The sequence below is a fragment of the Brachycentrus maculatus genome, unplaced genomic scaffold (assembly GCF_059751285.1).
Source record: "Brachycentrus maculatus isolate JH-2025_06_01 unplaced genomic scaffold, ASM5975128v1 h1tg000529l, whole genome shotgun sequence".
Lineage (NCBI taxonomy): Eukaryota > Metazoa > Arthropoda > Insecta > Trichoptera > Brachycentridae > Brachycentrus > Brachycentrus maculatus.
In genome coordinates this window covers 1092193-1115444 of record NW_028281275.1, presented here as the reverse complement: position 1 = coordinate 1115444, position 23252 = coordinate 1092193, and the positions used below count along the sequence as shown (strand labels likewise).

The 23252-nt window shown below is 34.4% G+C and overlaps 1 protein-coding gene across 4 annotated transcripts in view; it reads left to right on the top strand.

Annotated features, from left to right (window-relative positions):
• The window catches only part of CASK (peripheral plasma membrane protein CASK), a 753263-nt gene that overhangs the window by 96246 nt on the left and 633765 nt on the right, over positions 1–23252 (top strand). The window lies entirely within an intron of this gene.

Below are 23252 nucleotides of genomic sequence, written 5' to 3'. Positions count from 1 at the left end.
TTCAACTTTATTTCGATTCCTGATCTTTTTCTGAAGTTTGGTTTTTCGCTCCGCTTCTAACGTATGAAAACATGTGTTAATTTTTTAATTCTACGTGTACGACTCGTTCCTACTTTTTAATCACTTCCTCGGGGAACTCGTACATATGCACAATGTACTATTTCAAGTCAAGTGACCCTTATCGTACCCAATGGTGCATGGGACACTGCGTCATATTGATACAATGTTTGTTTGATCATCTGTCAAATGAAGGCATGGTAATTAGTACTATCCTGTATGGTGGCAGTCCAGGGTAATATTCAATAAATATTCTTCTTCTTCTCAAACCCTTATCCGCACCCGATGGTGTATAAGACACTGCAACATATAAATTCAGCGCTCCGCTTCTATATGTTTATACGTGATGCGGTGTACTATGCACCATTTGGGTGCGGTTAGAAAAAAAAGAGTAATAAAAAAGCTTTACTAAAACTGATTTCATTTCTCGTTAGTGTCCTACCTGACATCTGAACCAAAAGATTCATTACCTTATCTCTGATTAGATTTTAGATAAAAAGAAATATTAATTTTTTAAAAATTAAACACTTGAATATACCACTTAAATAAAAAATATGTAAATATCTGGGTGATACGCGTGTAACATTCAACATTTTACCCATTGTGTGAATGTTTTTTTTTTTTTTTTTTTTAGATGGGAATTGCATTTATTATTTACCTTGCTTATTATGTACAAGGTTTATAGATCATTTAGTGGATTTTTGTTTCTTCTAGCTAATTAAATATGTTTTTATTTGAATCTGTGTTGGGAACAGGAGGGATCATCTAGTGTGGGTCAAATAGGAACTTCTCTGCATTTGCTCATTGCTGGGAGGAAACCACGTAAAACTCCTCAGGAGAAGGCGGACTGTTGACTGTCATCAGCAGACCTTCCATTCCACTAGAAGAGGGTTCGGCATTTTGTGTCCTACTTTGGTTTATGTTACCAATGTCCTTCACTATTTTTATCATGTATGATACTACCTCTTGTGACAATTCCTTATGAACTATCACGGATTCGATGTTGGATAGATCCTCACCCAGGCTCCTGCAACGCGCCTCCAGCTGTTGTCTTTCAAAGCTGAAAAGGGGGCAAAGCATCAACAGGTGAGGGACATCTTGAGGTGTCTCATCATCACACGTACAGCTGTCGATCTCGGAGATCTTGAAACGATGTAGGTAGCTCATGAACCCACCGTGACCCGTAAGGATTTGAGTGAGCTCAAAGCCAGGTTTCTGCAGTCTCCTGAAATCAAAGGCATGGAAAATGGTTGGTAAGAACATTTTGGTTACCTTTCCGGTGGTTTCGTTCAAATAACGATCGTTCCAGAGTTGGAGGGTCCTGCTTCTAATTTTCCTTTTGGCAAAACTTAGCGGGAAGTTGGCATAGTCAGGGGCAGTCTTCTTGAGTGTTGCCTCCCGGGCCTTTTCATCCGCCTTTTCGTTCCCTAGGATACCGCAGTGACCCCTTATCCAGCCGATATACACATTCTGGTGTCTGCATCTTAACTTTTGAATATCTGTTCTGATGTCCATGACAATAGGGTTGATCGAATTTCGGTCCGCTATTGCGTGGACGCCAGATTTACAGTCTGTCAGGATCGTTATCTGCTTCCATCTGTTGGGGGGTTTTTTCAAAACATAAAACAAGGCTTCTTTGATCGCATAAAGTTCCGCCTGGAACACAGAACAGAAGTCGTCGAGTTTCAACTTCCTCGAAGGCAGCTCTCTCACGCCATCGAAGGGTACAAAAGCTGCACCTACTTTGCCGTTCAAGAGACTACCATCGGTGAAGATCCTCAACTCTTCCTGCAATGTCCCAGGTAGAGTCTGGTCATCGTACCCGTGATCTATGGAAAGTCGTTCAGCTGGATGAGGGAGGGAGAAGTAGTCTCCGACTCCCTGGTAGAATCTGTCTTCCGGCAGGTCCTGCAAGATAAGGCTTTTCTTGACTGCGTATGCCTCAGCAAGCTCCCTAATCCTCAGATCGAGTGGCATAAATCCACTTAAAACCTGAGCTGAAACAAGGGAGATTGTCCTGTATCCTTTGCATGACCTGATAGCAATATGTCTTTGCATGGAGTCCAGTTTCTTTCTGATGACTTTCTTGCGAACCGCTTCCACCCACACGCTTGAGGCATATGTTATCAGAGGTTCTACAGCGCCTATATATATTTGCTGCATAACTTCCGGTGACGCTCCCCATGTCGGTTTGGCGGCTCTCAAGAGTTTGTTCGTGATGCCAGCTGCTTTTTTGCAAACGTTGTCAACGTGTTTAGACCAATTTAGGTTGCGGTCTATGGTGAGGCCCAAAACCTTGAAATGGTCTACGAATTGCAACCGGATTCCGTTCATGTATATTTCCGGCTGGCGGTCCTTTCGTCTGGTAATAAACATCGCGTTCGTTTTATCTTCTGCAAAATGGAGTTTGGCCTTAATTCCCCATGTAGTGATGGTTTTCAGGGCGTTATCCGTCATTATCTCGAGATCCGTCGTGCTGTCGGCCACAGCCGTCAAGAGAAGGTCGTCCGCGAATGCCCTCAGTTCTACCCCCTGGCCCAAGTCTTTCTGGAGTACATCATCCAAGATGTAGTTCCAGAAGCTCGGTCCGCAGGAAGATCCCTGAACGCATCCTTTGGTCGTGACCTTCTCGAGAGTTGCATCAAAATGTGACAACACGACTTTCCTCTGTTGATGATAACTTTTCACCAGCAAGAACAAGTTCCTAGGACACTTTTTACTGCTAAGTTGGCACATTAAAAATGGCCACCAGGCATTATCGAAAGCTCCCCGTATGTCAAGCGAAATCGCGACGATCATTTTCTTGTCTTGCAGTGCCGTCCTGATTACCTTGACTGAGGCATCGAGAGCATCCTCTGTCGATTTTTGGGGTGTGAATCCATATTGTTTCGGACTTAACTTACCGTTACGATGAAAATGCCAGTTAATCCGATTGATCATCATCTTTTCGAGTACTTTTCCAAACACCGAAATGAGTCCGATCGGTCTGTAGGACTTAATATCTTGAAGGTCGTCCTTACCTGGTTTGGGTATGACTATGATCCTCGCTGTTTTCCATGGAATCGGGAAGTGGTTCAGTCTGAGACATGCGTTGTACATACCTAATACTAATGACCTGTCTGCGTTGAAGAAGTGAAGGCAGATGTCCGCGGTGAAGTGATCTTCGCCGGGCGCCTTCTCCGGATTGATGTTCAATAATGTGTCCTCAATCTCCTCCACCGTAAATAACGGGTCGTTTTCTGTATAAGGTATAACTTCTGCAAACCGCCTGATTTTGATTTGTTCACGTGTTTCTGACTGTGTGTTGTCGTCCGGAAAAAATATCTCTAAGAGTCGCTGAGCACTTTCCGCAGCCGAAGCTAAGTACTGGCTGCCATCTTTTAGCGTCGCTAATGGAGTGGTCCGGTTTCGGTTGACCAGCACTCTGTGAATTGCAGACCAGGCGGTTTCTCTGTTTTGCGACGCGCAATAAATTTTCCATGACTCTGTTTTGGCTTTTTCGATAGCTATTTTGTAGGCATGTTTAGCCTCGAGATACTCTGGGAGCGTTTTCGTCTCTCTACGGAGTCTTCCCGAGTTCTGAAGCCTGTGCCTACATTTAGTAGCTTCTTTTTTGAGCTTGTCGAGTTCAGCGTTCCACCATGGACAAGGTTTCCTTGAAGAGGGTTTCCTGATCGGTATACTAGCTTTACACGACTCGCTTACAATTCGCATAATTGTTTTAATGTTCTTCTCTAATTCAAGTGAGTTGCTTAATTCAAAGAAGGACTTTTCCGTTATATTTTTAACCCTTAATTTACTTTGGATTCTGTTTGAAAATTTGTCCCAGTTGGCTTTTTTTGTATTGTAGATTGCTGTCTTGTTTTCCGTGGGGTTTTGTATATTTGAAGAAATTTCAAAATAAATGGGGTTATGATCACTCAAATGGTTGTCATTGGATTCTACTCTCCAATTGTCGACTTTGTCTAATAGGCTTGAAGAGCAGAATGTTGTATCAATAACGCTTTTGAGGTAGCGTTGACCGCGATAGGTCTCGAAAGTTGGACGGTTACCTTGATTTAAGGTGTGCAGATTGAGTTCCGAAAGGAAATCTGCAACGTTTTCACCCCTTTTGTCCGTTCTAGCACTTCCCCACCACACATTTTTAGCATTAAGGTCACAGCCTATGAGTATTTGTACCTTTCCGAGGAGTTTTATTTTATCTAAATGTGGATTGACGTCCGCGTGTGGTTCCACGTACATGGATCCTATAATAATTGGGCCTGCGTCGGTGATTATGCTTACCAGTGTTGTATTGGAGTTACTATATTTACTCAATAGAATACCATTTAAGTGGGGTTTGCAGATTATTACTGCCGCTTTGCAGACATGCTCCGATGAAGTTACCGATTGAAAGACGGTAACCCCCGATGCATTTATTTTGCCTGTATTCCCTGTATAAGGTTCTTGAAGCAGCAGTATATCCGCTCCCCTTCTGTTGGCCAGTGCTTCTTCTTGTGCCGCTTTGCAGCGGCCCAAATTCCACTGTATAACCTTAGTCGCGCCTGAATTGTTTATTTGGATCCCGGTGGCATTCGGAGCAGCGGAATTAGCCATAATTAACTCGCTCCATCGTTCTCAGCATAATTTTTAGCCGGTAGGGGCAGTCCCTGTCGTTGGCCCTATGTTTAGAGGCCTCGGTCTTACCCTTAGCCATCTTAACGCAGTTCCAACAACGGTGTTCTTCTTTGGTCTCCTTTTTGGTGCAGGTGATCGACTTGTGATCTCCCGCACAGTGGAGGCAGCGGTCCTTCCCCTCCATGCATCTGGAAACAGAGTGTCCAAAACCCATGCATTTGAAACATTGCATGATGGGACAGCTATCTTCTACCTGTACCCTCTGGTACCCGATGCTGATACGACCCTGGCTAATTAAAACTTCTCTCACCTCACTTTTAACTAGAAGCACGGCGTTCCTCAGTCGTTCACTGTTCCGGTTTTTAAAGGTCCTCTGAAGTTTAATTGCTTCTTTGTCGTGTCCGACGGCTTCAAAAAGTCATTCTGCTGGAGAATGTACTCTATGATTTCGTCGTCTTTCGTGTCCTTTTCTATTCCTTTAAGCACGACCGTGGGCATTAAACGCTTTCCCTCTTTCGCTACCAGGTTCCCCTTGGTCAGCCTGGGAAGGGCCGCCCTCATCGTGCTGGCATCGTTGGAGGTCGGGAGTTTTATGATGACCTTGTTGTCTCGGGCTGGTATTAAGGCGCTGACACCTACCTTCAAATCTGACGGTCTGACGTCCTGTCTCAAAGTGGCCATGATGTCCGACGTCGTCTTGGTTTTGTCGGTAGCGCTTACGATGACTGCATGTGCTCCTCCTCCGGCAGCTGCAACAGATGCATAACTTATGTTACTTACCGGCTGATGGGAGGGAGTACTGGCGGAGGCGCTCTTCTGTATGAGAGCAATCTTCTCTTTCAGGAAGGCAGACTCTTGCAGCTGAGATTTCCTGGTCATCTCCGCAGCCAGGTCGATGATATCTGTAAACAGATTTAATAACCCTTCCCGGGACTCTGCGGTTATTTTGCCTTTAATATTTTCTACCATTCGCAGGCCAGTAGTTGACAAACTAATGACCCGCAGAGAAAGGTCATTAGTGGGCATACTCACCTTGTTCTCACTGGAAATGGGAGTTACCTCATCTTTACGGGATGCTGATGGGGGGATCTTCTGGGAGGTCCCAGAGCTTGATGGTGCAGGCTCTTTTGTCTCAGCTGGTTTCTGGGCTGTCTTTCCAGAGTTCGGATTCGAGCGATTGGGCCCCTTCGTTAGGGCAGATTTTGTGTGAATGTTACATATGATTCAAGATTCGGACACACTCAAAACGTAAACAAACTAAATTAGATTATTTATTAATTCGGCACTAACTTTGTGGAATGACGTGTTGATTATTTTCTAACAATTAAACACTTCAATATACCACTTAATGAGTTTTATTTATATAAACGACTAGTTTCGAAAACCTACAGATATTTTTATCTTCTGGTAAAAATTAAAACTAACGAACAAAAAATATTTAGGGGTATATATACTCGATGGTTAATAAATATAAGGAAGGGGGGGGTTAAGGAAATATTTTTTTATATTTTTAATGTCATTCCACAAAGTTAATGGCGAATCAATAAATAATATAATATTTATGTTAGAACGGAAAGAACAAGAAAACGTTGATTTATTTTTGTAATTCCTTAATGAATTATATTTCGTACAAAACACAATATTTATTGAGGGCTCGCAAAAGTAATTTCAGAAGTTGAAACGTTATTTCACTTAGAAAAACCTTTTATTTTTTGATTTCCTCCAAGGTGATCTCACCCTTTAAATTTAATGTCTCGCGACCTCGTCCATCATTTTACGCCTTCCTTTGGGTCATCTTTCATGGCTTCGTCGGCTTTTTATGGGTTGACCTTTTCATTTCATTCACAATATTTCATTTAAACTGATCCTTGTTCAAATGCGTTTCTGAACTTTGAATTATTTAAAATAATGCCATTTCTATATATCGCTCTCTCCTTTCAACAACGTTAAAACTTAATTTTTTAAGGAGATCGTTTTTAAAGTTTAAAAATATAATAAAATGTATTAAAAATAAATATCAAATCACTCATTAAACTTTTTACCTTGCAACATATCTTTTTAGGTAAAACCGGAATGTTTTTTCTCCATTTTAAAAATATTTAGTATATTAAAAAAAATTAAACAACACCTTTTCGTCAAAATGCATAAACAACACTTTTTGCCCTGTAGCGGGTAAATATTAAGTTAAAAATATGCCGCTTTTGCTCGAATATAGTACATTTTCTGGGCATTCCAAAAACACGCACAACTGAAAATTGACGATTTTTGATAAATGACGTAATTGAAAGAAATAAGCGATATGTTTCAAAATTCTCTTAAGGTTTTTAATGATTTTTTCAGAATTAAGAATAAAAGTCAATGTTATTTTAGAGGCGAATATGAATTATTTAAATAAATGTCATTCCTATATATGTCAAAAAGTTCTCTTAAGGTTTTTAATTAATTTTTCAGAATTAAGAATAATGATCAATGTTATTTTAGGTGCAAATATGAATTATGTAAAATAATGTCATTTCTATATAATATATTATGTTACATATTATAACATATTATGTTACAAAATTCTCTCTAGGTTTTTGATTAATTTTTCAGAATTAAGAATAATAGTCAATGTTATTTTAGATGTAAATGTGAAACTGAAGTCGAAATGCGATCTCTCAGCCGTGATAGATGTTCGTATGATGAAATGAGGAAAGAATGCAAGGCTGAGATAAGCATTATCGATAACAATTATGAAAGGTGTGTTGAGATGGTTTGGACATGTGGAACGAATGAGTGAGGAACTAACGTTAAAACAAATAAATGAAACAAATATAGTTGGAAAACGGGTATATCAAATACTTGACAGCGGTCGGGTCGAAATAATTGGCGGGTATGTATAAGGACATGCATGAATGTGGAAGAGGCGAAGAAAGTTGGTAAAGACCGTGGTGTGGCATTCTATTCTCTCTGCTTACCCATGTGGAGAAGCGGTGTGATGGTTGGTAAGTGTACCTTGAGAGGGTACAACATTGCTCGTTTAAATATTCGATAGTATTTTCTTAGGATCGGCAGAGGCACTACAGTAAAATTTATTTCTTTTCCTTCTTTATTAGGTGTACACCGGACTTCCTTTTCCAACTCACCTGGAAATCGTTGCGAATAATTTATTTGATTATTCCGTAGACGGTCTTTTAAATAAACTGAATCTAATAAATATTTAATACATTGTACCGATACTCCATACAACCCCAAGTGTCAACCCTAATGCGAGTTTATGTCTTGTGCTGGTTGCGATACGGCTCAAAATTGTTCACCTAACTATAAATTATTTCCAACGTTTGAAGATGATTGTTACTCGTACAAGAGAATATTTTCTTTATAGGTGCTTGTATGAAAAAGAAAAAAAAGTTAAACTCGTACTCCTATTTTGTAATATTCGTTAGAATCTAAAAGATGTGTGTATAAGGCAATTCTTTAACCGTTTTGTATTGTTCAAAGTTAAAAGCATAACGTTGCAGAATGTTACTCACAACGTAACATAGGGGGTTTTATTTATATTCAAAACTAAATATGATTCAAGCGTCCATTGATTAATATTGCCCGAGCTGACCCCATAGCTGATATCTTTTATTATTTTTTTTTATTAATGCTCTACATGTTTTCCCATGTCTTTATTCTCAAATCTCGTGAAAATTTAGAATGAAGATGTTTTTTAATGTGTTGTTTTTTAATGTCGCGGGTTAGATTACCGCAATTGCCAAATTGATGTAATGCATATTTATGTTAAATTGGCATGGGTTTATGTGTAATAGTTTCAATATCTACCTTCCCTATCTAAACTATCTTACCTGTAAATTAGCTGCTGTAGGGCATATAGAGTATATATATATATATATATATATATATATATATATATATATATATATATATATATATATATATATATATATATATATATATATATATATATATATATATATATATATATATATATATATATATATATATATATATATATATATATATATATATATATATTTGCCTGCATATAAGTAACGATCAAGATAACACTGCGTCTATACAATGCAGTACCCTGTGCACCATTGGATGCGGATGAGGGTTAGAAGAATTGTTTTTTACATCCTTTCAGTATTTTGGGGCAGTAGAATTGGGACTATAGTAAAGAAAATATTAAAGTGTTAGACGAAAAGAAACAGTTGAAGAAATCACAAACAAGCTATAAACCAGTCGAATGTACGTATTTTCTAGAATAGAATAGAAAATATATTTACAGTCCTAACGGTATAAATTCTTCTTCATTTCTTTTATAACTTAGGAAACTAAAATTTATCATCGCAGTGTGAAGGTTAATAACATTAATGGAAGCAAGCCGTGTTTATTTGTTTGGTATATACATATATACATGATTTATTTGTTTAATTTATATGCGCGTGTTTTGAAATACACGAGTATTATTGTATAATGATCTCTATTAAACAATTTTTCAATTTCTCTTTTATTAAATTTATTTGATTCCGAGACTGATTTTCACTTCGAACCCTTATGGTATATTGATTAATTATCGTATATGTAAATTATTTTAGCAATCCGTGAAGATACACGCTGAGTTTTTTTAAAAATATTTTAAATTTATGTTTGAAGCACTAACTTCGTGATTTTCCATTTTATAGTCAAAATGTACTTTGTTGTAAAATAACTATAAATATTTTATTATAACTTAATTATAATGTCTACCAGTTTCGTAGCTAACCGCTTCTTTATCAAGACTAATTAATACTAAAACACTATCTACTTAACAAAATTCAAAATATTTTGACGGTTATGTAAAGGAGCTTGGGTAGATCTCAAGCGGCTTTATTTTTTTGTTGATTGGCAGTCACGGTCAAAAGGGATCAGGGATGATGAGTGATTGGAAATATATTTAAAAACGGACTTTTAGAAAAATCATTTATTTGTGTATTTATTAGTTGTAAATTATTATTAATTGCCTTTTTAATTTATTTTATTTTATTTTTTATAGTGATTTTAAAACAAAGTGACATTTAATTTATAAAACATATTTTGTTGAAACTTTCTGCTAAAGTTATAAAAGTAATATGAAGCCGTCAGCGCAAAAATGGCCTAGCCCTCAATTTTTCATATTCTGACTTACCTGCTACAAAATATTTAAAACGTATTTAAATTTTTGACGACATCATTAATTTATTTAATCTTATTACTGGGTGTATTATTTATTGGCTGTAAAGAAATAGTTAAAAACGAGCTAAAAATATTATTTAGCACGTTTTAAATGATTTGCAGTGGGTAAGTCAGGATATGCTGGTAGTGTGTGAAAGAGACGTGTATTTACCAGTGCTTTCTATTTGTTATTTTATTAGTATTTTACGTTAGACTTTTTTCCCTTTTTTTATTAGTATTTTATGTAAGACTTTTTTCCCTATTTGTATATTCATAAGTGTATTTTCATATGAGATACTGTATATATGTATTATGTTTAAGGCATTAGCCGTTCAATAAATAAATAAATATGAAAAATTTAGGGTTTGGACACTTTCGCGCTGACGGCCTCATGTATAAATCCGTAAAAGTATCAACACGTGAATATTAATATTATGTAGGTAGAACGAAGGGCAGTTTCCAATATCTGTCTCATTTAAGGTAACGCAGTGAAATGTCCTCCCACACCTGACCTTTCTCTTTTCTTGGTAATAAATTATGTATCGCTTTCTTACGTGTGGAATGTATGTATGTATCTCTATCGTGTTTCTACGAGTAGGTGCCTCAGTAAGGTTTTATCTTTGATTTTAATGTTTTTTTGAAGAAAATATTGCGCCCTTAAAATGCTTTCATTCAATAAAGTGAATTATCCGGATGACATTTGAAACCTTTTTCTGCACCCCATTGGTGCATAGGGAACTGCGTAATATAAATGCAGTGTTATCTTAATTGTTGAAACATGAAGGAAAGGTGATCAAACCTCCGCTTCAAGTACCAGTCCATGTTAATATTGAATAAATATTAGAGTTGAAAAAAATCACTTTTATTTATTTGACCCACCCCTGGCAATCGAATCCGGGACCTCCAAAACGGTAGCCGAGCGTGCTGACCATTACACTTTGGAGGCGGACTAATATATCTTCATAATACCCATATCTCGAAAATGTAAATATAACCAATTTACTTTGAAAAATTATTTAGTATGTGTATAAGTATTTTCGATAAACAGTCAAGGTGGGCCAAAATAAGGTTTTTTTTTTAAATTATTTTTTTTCACAGATGTATCAATTCACATTATAAAGCCAGTCACTCTACAATTTCTTACAAATACTAAGAGTTTTAGAAGTAAATATAATCATTATTGGTATTATTTTATTATTCTCATCATAATTAGGTCTAACCCTCGAAATTGTAAAGGATGAGATTAAAATTAAATTCTGAGACAATTTTTCTTCAACGTAGTCTTACAACTCTGTTTTCAACATAATTGGGGAAACTTTTGACTTTAAAATTAAAATAATTGAGTTTTAGGTACATTTCCAAAAGCTGATTATTGTTTTGAAAGTTCCTTGTTATCAAGATTTTTAGAATGTTAATGTAATTTGTAATTTTTATGTGTACTAAGCATGAATTTAATAAAACAATGTATTGTAGATAAAAGGTCAACCATTTAATAATTCACACGTTTATTTAAATACTTAAGAAATGGAGTGTTCATCATTTGAAATTGTTGAACAAAGCTATGTATTATTTTGCTTTTTAAGCCTGTTTTTTAATAGAATATTTATTAAGATTAATTATGTCATCAATCCGATTAATCATGCATGGTTACCAAAAAGAAAAAGGAAAAAATTGTAATTTTCAAATGAAATACTTTTAATGATGTCAAATTAAAACTAGTTTATGGTAGTAAATTTTCTAAGACTAATATTCTGTCCGCCTCCGTAGCGTAATGGTCAGCACGCTCGGCTACCGTTCTGGAGGTCCCGGGTTCGATTCCCAGGGGGGGTCAAATAAATATAAGTGATTTTTTCACTTTAATATTTATTCAATATTACCCTGGACTGGTACCTGAAGCGGAGGGCTGATCACCTTTCCTTTGTGTGTTGACGATCAAAATAACACTGTGTTCATATATTGCAGTGCCCTATGCACCATTGGGGTGCGGATAAGGGTTTTATTATTTATTATTATTAATATTATGTAAAACCTTAATATATTTTTTCCCAAATATTTCGTTTTTTACAACCATGCTTTAACATATCGCAAGCATACAGTGAAATCCAAAACAAAATTGAAATGGGCCACTGTTAGCACTTTGTTTTTAACGATTAAGAAGAAAATTCTAGGAAGGTTTTTTACATTCAAATGAGCTTTAATGAATTTAATATAATATAAATTAACTAGGTAGATTTTCATTTGTTTCCAATTCCCTTAGTTTAAACAACCTCTACAGTACATACGTAGGTTAATCGTGACAAAATTTAGACTAAAGAGAAAAACATAAATACCTTCTCACAATATTTTGAATGTGTCCAAATCTAAGTTCAAAAATCTGGGTTGGTCTCCACTTAGGAGCTATTTATATTGATATCAGAGTATAAACGTGGCATTTTCAGGCGTCTTCTCATATGTAAATTAACTCATAAAGAATCATACATGTATTTTATTAAAGTCTCTGCTTATAAAAAAACTTACTTAACTCAACCATAGATGGTACTGAAGAAGTAGCATGTAAAATAATGTGTCAATTGAAGCGTAAATATAACATTACTAAATTTTAGTAATGTGTCTGAATGTTACACGTTTTAAATGTGATCACTCAAATCAGCCTATGGCAAGTCATAAGCCCTGCAAGTACCCTGTCAGTATAAATATTTATACATTTTTCGTTAAGGTTTTACTTGGTAAATACCTCTATTTCTTAAAATATATTGTGACACGTGTTTTGATGCATTCCGCATTATTTTCAAACACTCTTTGTGTTACGGTGTGTAATACGCATGTAATACGATGTTTGAAAATGATGTGGAATGTAACGAAACACGTATCACAAAAGATTTTAAGAAATGTGATATTTACCAAGTAAAATTTAAATTATACTTGGATAGACATTACCATCTCCGTCCGCTTCCGTAGTGTAATGGTTAATACGTTCGGCTATTGTACTGTCCCGGGTTCGATTCCCAAGGGAAGGGGGTTAAATAAATATAAGACTGGTACATGAAGCGATAATAGACCGTAATAGTCTGGTACCTGAAACGGAGGGTTGATCACCTTTCATTCATGTAGTAACGGTCAAGATAACACTGGATTTATATGATGCAGTGCCCTATGCGCCATCGGGGGCGAATAAGGGTAAGAAGAAGTAGAATAAGATATCTCCACAAAGTGACTGCCGAATCAAGAAAAATATTTAATTTTATTTAAAAAAATTAAAAACTTAACCCTTCACTGCATGACTTTTTTTTGCGTGACTGCATGACGTCATTGACAGTTCGTCTTCGTTAGACAAGTGAAGTTATTATTTTGGCGTTCATAGCGCGTCTTTTGGCTAAATTTTGAACTATATACGTGAGTTATGAATGTACATATCTAATATATTTATTGATTTGGCGTTTAATTTGTAGAACTCCATTTTAATTTATGTATTAATTTTAAATCAAACACAGATTTTTTGAGTCTACTGTTGTGGATAAGTTGTGAATGTAATTAGTTTGATAATGCCCTAACAAGGCGAAACAATTGTCACAATATAATTTTTTATGTGTTTTTGTTAATAAATACAACTTTTTAATAGATTTATATTATCCACTGACACTTCGTGATGGAATTGCATTTTTAATTTATTATTAGATTAAAACCAATATTTTTAGCTTTTCCACTTTTTTATTTGACCAGCGACCGGGTTTCGTCGTTACCGACATCATCAGACTGGTCTGACTGGTCAGACCAGTCTGATGATGTCGGTAACGACGAAACCCGGTCGCTGGTCAAAAAAAAAAGTTGAAAAGCTAAAAATATAAGTTTTAATCTAATAATAAATTAATATACAACTTAGTAGACTCAAAAAATCTGTGTTTGATTTAAAATTAATACATAAAAAAATGTATCTAATCAGTAACAACAAAGAATGGTTGCTTATATTTTTAAAGAACGTTTTAACACTAACATTTGGGTATGTAACAAATTTGATACACTATACAGTGAAGGGTTAAATTTATTTAAAAATATTAAAATCTTTAAACGGTCAAATACAATAAACACGATGCTCCATCAAGGCGCGATTCCGAAACAATAAAATTAAGTACAATATCTTTCCCGCGAGAGTGAGACGCGACGACTGTTGGGCGCCAAAAAAGTAAGTTCGCGAGATTTTCACCATCCCTTCTCATCCCCCTGCGCATGGGGACCCCCAGGCGCCAGAAGGGAAGACTTCCCGCTCTGCCTTTTTTTGCGTAATTTGTACCCCGTGTTACTTCGTGCTACGAGAATTATGCTGCGCCATACTCGATTATTTTACATCCAAGTTTAAAATCACACTGGTAATTCTAATAGTTTTTTTTAAACAAAGCATAGTCACAACATTTTGAGTGTGTCTAGATTCTTGTTCACAAATTTTTATTATCTCCAATTATAAGAGTTATTTTTAAGAAAAATATGGAATTCTGAGCATTTTAAATAAACTCCGTATTTATGCCCGTTAATACGGGGTTTAAGTCACGTTCTGAGCGAAGAATATGGAATTCTGAGCATTTTAAATAAACTCCGTATTTATGCCCGTAAATACGGGGTTTAAGTCACGTTCTGAGCATTTTAAATACACTCCGTATTTATGCCCGTAAAAACGGGGTTTAAGTCACGTTATGAGCATTTTAAATAAACTCCGTATTTATGCCCGTAAATACGGGATTTAAGTCACGTTCTGAGCATTTTAAATAAACCCCGTATTTATGCCCGTAAATACGGGGTTTAAGTCACGTAAATGCCTAGACTTCCATATTTTTTTCATTTAATTTAATTATTATTAATGTATTTTTATATATTTATTATGCTTTTATAATATTTTTTATATATTTTGTTATATTTTTCGCAATTTCCAAACTGATGGCGCTAAAATTAACCATATTTCCAAATATAAAATTGTATCGACATGTGGAAGGTTCTGAGACCAATGGGTACATAAAGGTTTCAACAGTTAATGCAATACGGATGTTCAATAATGGGCAGAATGGTGAATGTTATATAAGTGTAGAAAGTATTCGCTTGAGCCAGCCAAATGCCAGGTCGTAAGCCCAGGGATGCTCAGACTTTTATCAACTTTTATATTGAGAGGAACGATAGATGTTACGTATCAAGTTGAACCACCTGTAATATTTTGTCATGAAAAAAAATAAGTTTGTATTTTTTTACAAATTTTAAAATGTATTTTATTATTATTTTTTGACATCTCATCAAAGATGAAGAAGAATATGGAAGTTTGGGCATTTACAAGGCTGGCGACCGTCAAAGGCTGGTTTAAGTGATCACTTTACACACGTGTAATATTCACCAATTCTACCCATTATTGACAATCACACTACTCAAATTCTTGGAAGCTCTATATATATGAACCGATTTTGAAACATTGTTCTTGAATCACTAGAACTATAAAATTATTAGTAAAGTATTTTATCATTTAAAATGATATTTTATTTAATCTGTAATTTAAATTGTTCAATGTATATTTTGATTTTCCCACCCATACCCAATCGATTTACGAAGTTTTTTTTAAAGAAACCTGCTATCTTAATGTGAAACAAGAAAAAAAACAACCTCAAAAGAAAAGTAATCTTCTCTTGTGTAAACAGAGAGGCTTTGATAAAAGTTCTTTTAAAAATCACTTAAGAACCGTATCTTTGAACAAAACTTTGAATTTAATTATCTTATTTCGTCGATACCTCCGTTTTATTTCGAATTGTAAAGTATGGCCCTATTATTTGGCAATTACTCACGAGTTTTCACATTCTTTAAAAAAACATAATTTTTTATTGTATGTCTTGTAAATATTTATATGCCCGCCTCCGTAGTGGTCAGTGCGCTCGGTTACCGCACAGAAAATAAATACAAGAGATTTTTTCACTCAAATATTTATTCAATATTACCCTGGACTGGTACCTTAAGCAGAGGGCTAATCACCTTTCTTTCATGTGTTAACGATCAAGATAACACTGCTTTTATATGATGCAGTGATCTGTGCGCAATTGAATGCGGATAAGGCTTAGAAGATAAAACAGAACTCTTAGTTTTTTTCAGAGAGAAATCTTTAGAATGTAAAGTTTTAATTCTCAAGTTGTTAAAATAATTCAAAGGCAAAAGACGTTTTTCATTTGAGAAATGTGTTTTTACGAGTCTATTTGTTGAAAAGATTATCATAATCCAACGTTCCTTCCGGTGATGAAAAATTTTGGTAGGTAAATCAGTCGTAAATGTAGGCTGTCATAATTTCTCAACGCTACGTAGATTGCTCAGTTTTGCTTTTTATCGAGGTCATCAATTTATAAAGAATTATAATAATTGTTTGCAACGTTAATTGTGTAGGCGACTAGTTTCGTGCAACCAAGATGAATATTTTATCTTTTTTATCTTTATCTTATCTTCCCATGCCACTCCTATAGAGGTTGGCGACCATCTCCTTAAACTCCACACGATCCTGGACCAGCCTGATGAAGGTTTCTGCCTCCTGTATTCCAAACCACTGCCGAAGATTTTTGAGCTCTGATATACTTTTACGCCTGAAGCCCTGTCTGTCCCCTACTTTTCCCTTTACTAAAAGCTGTAGAAGGGCATATTTTTCTCTACGGAATATGTAGCCAAAATATGTGGCTTTTCGTCCTCTGACAGTGGTTAGAAATTCTCTTACCTTACATGAGCAGGTCTCTATCTTTACAATAATATATTTTTTGAATATGTATAAATTTACAACATTTTAACGTTTTAAAATATAAATATAATTAAAAAAAAAAACGTTTGAGTTTTTTTACAAAGCATCCACTCGTTAAAGAGGGATTTTAAGTCTATGATTTTTCAGCTGAAAAATAATCGCCAAATTGTTACTAGAATGCATCAGTTTAGTGCAGCTTGATATAACTATACTCCCTATCAAATTATTTGCTGACATATCTGTGAATTTACATTGAAAATTTAAGACTTCTTTGTGAAAGGCATTTGCGTAAAAGTTCTGGAAGATAATGATATAATGATAGTACGTTAGTGCAAATATGTGCGACAGTGCATCATACGAGTGGCTGCATTCCGTCATAGAACCGCGAATAGTTGGGATGCATTATTGTCAGTCCGTAAATATAATATATCTACTATTTTAAAGTACTTATTACAGCTGAGTACAAATTTTCCCTTTGATGTTCCCCGGTCCCGATATAATAACATTATGTACAACTTAAAATTTTTATTTTAAATTTAAATTTTACTTGATAAATACCACTATTTCTTAAAATCTATTATGATACGTGTTTCGATGCATTCCGCATTTTTTTCAAAGACCTTATACGGTGATACAATAGATTTTAAGAAATTGTGGTGTTTACTGAGTAAAATTAAATTGAAAAATGGATAGATTTTACCCCAAAGTGACTTTCGAATCAATTAATGAATTTTAAAATGATAGGAAGTTTACCATTGGATTTACATATTTTATAAAACATTATGTGCTTTTTTTTTAAGTTGTATTTTATAAAAAAAATTCATTCTACCTTTAAATATTTAAAGTAAAAAAAAAATTGTTTATCGTCCAAGTTACCCTGAAATCTAGGTAAGGCTTATGCAACACCGCAAGTTTTATAGCCTTTACCTACTCGTGAATGGATTTACGCTATATGTTTAAAGTTGCTATAATTTCTTCGTAATAATCGGTAAATATGTAGGTTATTAACCTTTTTTCTTTATCTGCGATGTTATCCGTGGTAAGCTTTGCGGATAATGAGGGATTAATGTGAAATCACTGATGTAAAGTAGTTAAAAATACATAAAAAGGATGCGATAAGGTTGCTCGATCTTTATAATTCTCCACAACGTTCTACCGCGAAATTATAAAAGAGATTCACAGGGTTGTGGGCTTTGAACAAGTTAGCGTTCTCAGGCGCAGCTTGATCCCTTGCTAAGTCTAAATAACTGAAACCTTGACAAACTCGGGAGTGTCCGACCATCCGCAATCTAGGATGAATATTTAAACTTCACAAGCAACCCTTATTTCGTATTCGCGTATAGTTCCTCAACAACCTCTCGAGTGTCCCGCTTACGTGCCTTTCTGGGTAACTTTTGTGTGTTTTTTTGTTGTTGTTTGTTTCGTACATCTAAGGAATATTTCGTTGTACAGTTGCTTTTCAATAAGTTGGTGATTTCGTCTCTCGAACGCTGAATCAAACTTTGAAACCGCCTGGTCACCATACATTTATTGGAAAACTTGAATGCTTAACTTTTAACAAAATAAATACTAAATATCATGTTTAACTTGATCCAATAAAGCACTTAATATTTAGTACCTAATGTAGTTCTTTTTTCTTAGTCTTCACTTGTGAAGGTCCTCACCAAAACCTTACATTCCATTATAAATGATTTTAAGTAAACAGATATTCCAGCTTGCAAAATTATTCCATTTTGGTGCGATTTAATTATTTCATATTGGTTTAACACAGGATTGGTCACGTTTTGTCACAACATTAAGATTTCGATAGAATACAGTGAACAAAACAGATTTGCATTTAAATTTTTTTTTGTGTAATATTGGAAATGTACCTTTTTGGCTAGGACCTCTATACTTGTAGTAATAATAAAAAATGCTTAAAAATGCTGAAGTTTTGAGTCACAACTACTTTAGAAAAATAACTGTTTAGTATTTTTAGATATACTGAAGTAATATTGGATTATACTTAGTTATGCGGTCATAGTACATTTAGAACTGAAGCGGTCCAATTTAAAAGATCTGTATGAAATGCCACGCTCCGTTCACTTTCGGGACCGCTATAAAGGACTACTATAATAGCAACTCAATGTACCTACTGTTTTTTATACTTTCAGAAATAAAAAAGGTTTTATAGTATCTTCGCTATTGTTGTTTTGTGAATAGTAGTATTGGAAAATATGTACGTAAAATTGAATACTTTTACAACACTTTTGGATGGTTGCTTACCGGAATGTTGAAAAAACAAGAAAGCAAAAAATACAAAGATTTTTTTAAATACCTACACGTACACTTTTTTAACGCTGTTTTATCTTTAAAGTAATGTCGTTTGTGGATTCAAGTAGGGCTCTGGGCAAGACGACGTAGCTATTAAAACAGCTAAAATCGCAAGTGAGAAGCTAAATGTGACAACTTCAGCAAGTGTTCACCTGGTATCGTCGCTGTTCTCTTAGCTTTTTGATCTTGGTAGTCAAAAACAACATTTTGAGTGATATTAGGAGTCAATAACAACATTTTGAGTGTGTCCAAATTCGGATTTGTTCACAAGTTTGGGTTTTCTCCACTGAGGAGTTATTTTAACATTTTAGACAATTCAACATAGATGAAGAAGAATATGGAAGTCTGCGTATTTACAGGGTTATGACTTGTCAAAGGCTGATGATTCATAATTTTCCCGAATTTGAGTAGTTATTTTTACATTTTTGATATACATAGATGAAGAAGAATATAGAAGTCTGGATATTTACAAGGCGTATGATCTATAAAAGGCTGGTTAATTGATCATCTTACACACTTGCAACATTCACCATTCTATCCATGATTGACAACCACAGTACTCATTTTTTTTCTTGTAACCAAATGATTTTTTTTTCATATGATTAATCAATAGATTTAGTAGCGTGGGTGTCAATCATGGGTAGAATTGTGAATGTTGCACTTGTGTAAAGTGATCACTGAACCAGCCTATGATATGTTGTAACCTCTGTAAATACCCAGACTTCCGTATTCTTCTTCATCTACGTTGAGATATAAAAAATGTAAGAAAACTGTATGTGAACAAAGTCAAAAACCTTCACTTGTATTTACAGTTGCTTTTTGTTATTTTCCGTTTTGTTTTTGAGTTTAAGATTATAGTTAGAATACAATACATACAACAAATAGATTTTTTAATTTGCCGACATTCGTATTTTCTCAATTTTATAAACAAAATAAAACGTAAAGTATACATGAAGAACAAAAGGGAGTCTACGTGTATAGTATAAAAAAAATTGATGCGGTAAAAACTTGCAGGATATAACACAAGACTCGCTCTGTTTGCTTTCAAAATGTAAATGTTTGCCAATGCTGAATTATATTGCGAGGCTTTGAGGGATGTTGGCTCATCAGTAAAGCTACATTGTCGTCGAGCATTTTACTTTTGTATCTTGCGAGATATCGACTTACATCGACGTCAATCTAAGTATCGGTTTATTTTGTGCTACGAGGCGGTGAAACAAAAGTGTAATTGAGGATTTAGTATTCGTAGAGATGCCTCAAGAGAAAAAATGCATTAAAAAAGGAAAATTGAGTTGTAAAGATTTCAAGGGCGTACGATCTGTAATCCTCCGGTTCATATGATATTTTCATATTAATATTTCAACATGAATGAAGAATAATATGAAAATCTGGATACTTACAGGGCTAACGAACTTTCGTAGGCTGGTTTAAGTGGTTATACACCTGTAACATTTACCATTCTACCAATGATTTTTCTTATTTTTTTATGGTTTTTCACCCTTCTTGAGTATTATAGCCATCATCCATAATTCACAACCACACTACTCAAATTACGGGACTTGTGTTGATCGTTCAATTGATATTTGATAAACAACAGATGTTCTCATTGACAAGTGAAATTATAAACTCAAAAATGGTGTTAAACAATGATTTTATTTTTATATTCAAATGTATAAAGTCAACTAATTCAATTATTCAATATCATATATTTGCATTAAATAACCAGAATTATTCATCACGATTTGAATCTGTTAAATAATAATGATATTAATGACTCTATTTTACAATACCACGAGGTTCTAATTTAGTAGGTATCCAAATAAATGAAAGGTCTGGAGGTTATTTCTCAGAATGAATATGAATATATACTACGTAGATCGCAGTCCCCTGTCGTCTCTCGTCTATTATAAGCTAGCTGCGTATTGTTATGATTTCGACAAATAGATGTTTCACGATATGATACAACTTTAAGTATCATTTAAGGGAAAGGGTCGTCTGCTTCGAACGGCTGTGGTAAAGTAAATTTGGAAACAATTTAATATTAATATTCTCCCGTCTCTCAGAAATGTTCGCTTATACAGCTGATGTTTGACTTACGTTACTCGGTATAGTAGTCGAGAAATATTACAGTATAATACCATCTACCTCTTGAAGTATTCTCTGAAATATGTATGTTAACTATTTCATAACTAACCTCCTTTGAATTAAATAAAAATACATGTGGTATATAAACAATGAAAACGTGTAAACGCTTAGGATAAGTTGTTTGCCAACTTCATAAATTAAAGTTCTTGGTTCCTCTTTCAATGTAACATATGGTTTATACAGTCTCTGGTAGATTCCTTATGTGGTACGGAATTACTGCTTGGGGTCATACCAGTAAAACTAATATTTCCTCTATGCGAAATGTTCAAAATTCTATAGCCAAATTAGTAGCATTTAAAAGCTTATATCACCAGAACCATGATTGTCCATTTTTATAAAAAAAAAATATATATAATATTATCTGAAAAGGGATTTTGTGATTAAAAATTATCTCGTAATGTTTGTTTGATTCTAAAAAAAATATGACGGTAAATTTTTTGTAATTTTAATTTTTTTCGCTTTAAAAAGAAGATATATATCAGATGATAATATTTTACCACGAGAATACAGGTGAATTATTGCAACTATTTGCATGATTGTTAAAACTATGTAGTTGTTTTAACGCAGCTAATAAGAGCGACGCACGTTCTCATTTTTGCATATTGCACTTAACGTGAATTGATATTTTAAGTGATTGCCGTAAATTGTTCGATGAAGCAAACTCAACGCGAAATACACAAATATATTCCACAATACCGATACTCGTCTACCACTGCAACTATGCTTCTCGCAGCTTTTGCCACAAGAGTCCGAGACTTTCATGAATTTAGACCGTTACACAATATTTTTGTTTTTGTCGTTGAATCGTTTTTTATTATTAATTAAATTGTAAATTTTAACACAGAAAGCTAACAAAATTTTAATTTATTTATTACAATTATGTATGACAGGAGCGTCTCACGCCTTTGAACTTTTTCTGATTCGCTAGAAAATCCGAATTCAGTCGTCCAACTCCCAGCGTTTCCCAAGGTACTATTAATTATATACTCTGATGGTTAAAAATATGATTGATTTATGGCAACTAACGGATTGTAAAGGAAATTTGTGGACACATTATTTTATAACAACGAAGTTCAAGTACAAAACGCGTTAAAATTTTTGGCTAGTAAAAAAGTGGGGACTTACACGATTATCTTTTGATTTTTTAAAATTCTTTCATCGTTTTTTAATTCATTTATGGTTAGCAAACAATAAAAAAACACATAACATGAATGAAATACAGTGCGACACAAATCGTTTAAATGTTTTTCTTTGATTAAATGAGAACACCAAAAACTTACGTAAACAAGTTTAAGCACATGTTAAGCACTGGTACATACTCATATATAAAGAAAGAATAGAAATGTGGTCATAAAAAAGAGTAATAACAATAAAAAGTAATGAAAAAAAAAAGAAGTGAAAATTAAAAGCGAAATTAAACTAAACTATAAGATTAAGATGAAAAATTCAATATTTTTTTAATATTTAAAGTACTATCTTTGTGGATCATTGTAATATATTATTTTATTTCTCCAAATAATATGGAAAATTCACGACACCATTTCAATTCGTTTTCACTCATTTCAGTCATTTCAATATTACATGTTATATCGGGTTGTGGTCCCGTGGTTAGTGTCGCGGACTTTTAGGTCAGAGTTGTTCGGTTCGAACCCACTCTACCACAATTTGATACCTATTTCTTATAATGAGCCGCTTAGACTCACAGAAATAGTATGAAATTGAAATATTTTTGTAAATAATTAAATCACTTTTTTTATAAAATGAATTTACTTTGTTTTCACCACTTTTTTTTATTAATACAATTCAACCTACCGGTTTCAACAATACATTGTCATCATCAGGGTTTATTTTATATAAAAAAAACATTAAAATACTCTTGTAGCCGTCCGGCCACGCCATTTGGTGTTGTCAGGTTGACAACACTGAATTATACTGCTATTGTCAGGTTGACAACACTGAGCGGATTCAACAAAAGCGGCCCACCGAGGCGCGGGAGCGAGAATCGCCCACCATCGCTTGATTGTTAAAGAACGTATATTTTAGCTTCATATTTCATTCAAAGTTCAATAATCAATTAGATAAATAATAATAATTTAATATCAAATCATTATCAAATCGTGTAAGAATTTTATATCAATAAACAAACTGTAAGTAAGCATTTCTTTTAAATATCCTGCTCTGGCTTCCCGCACAAAAC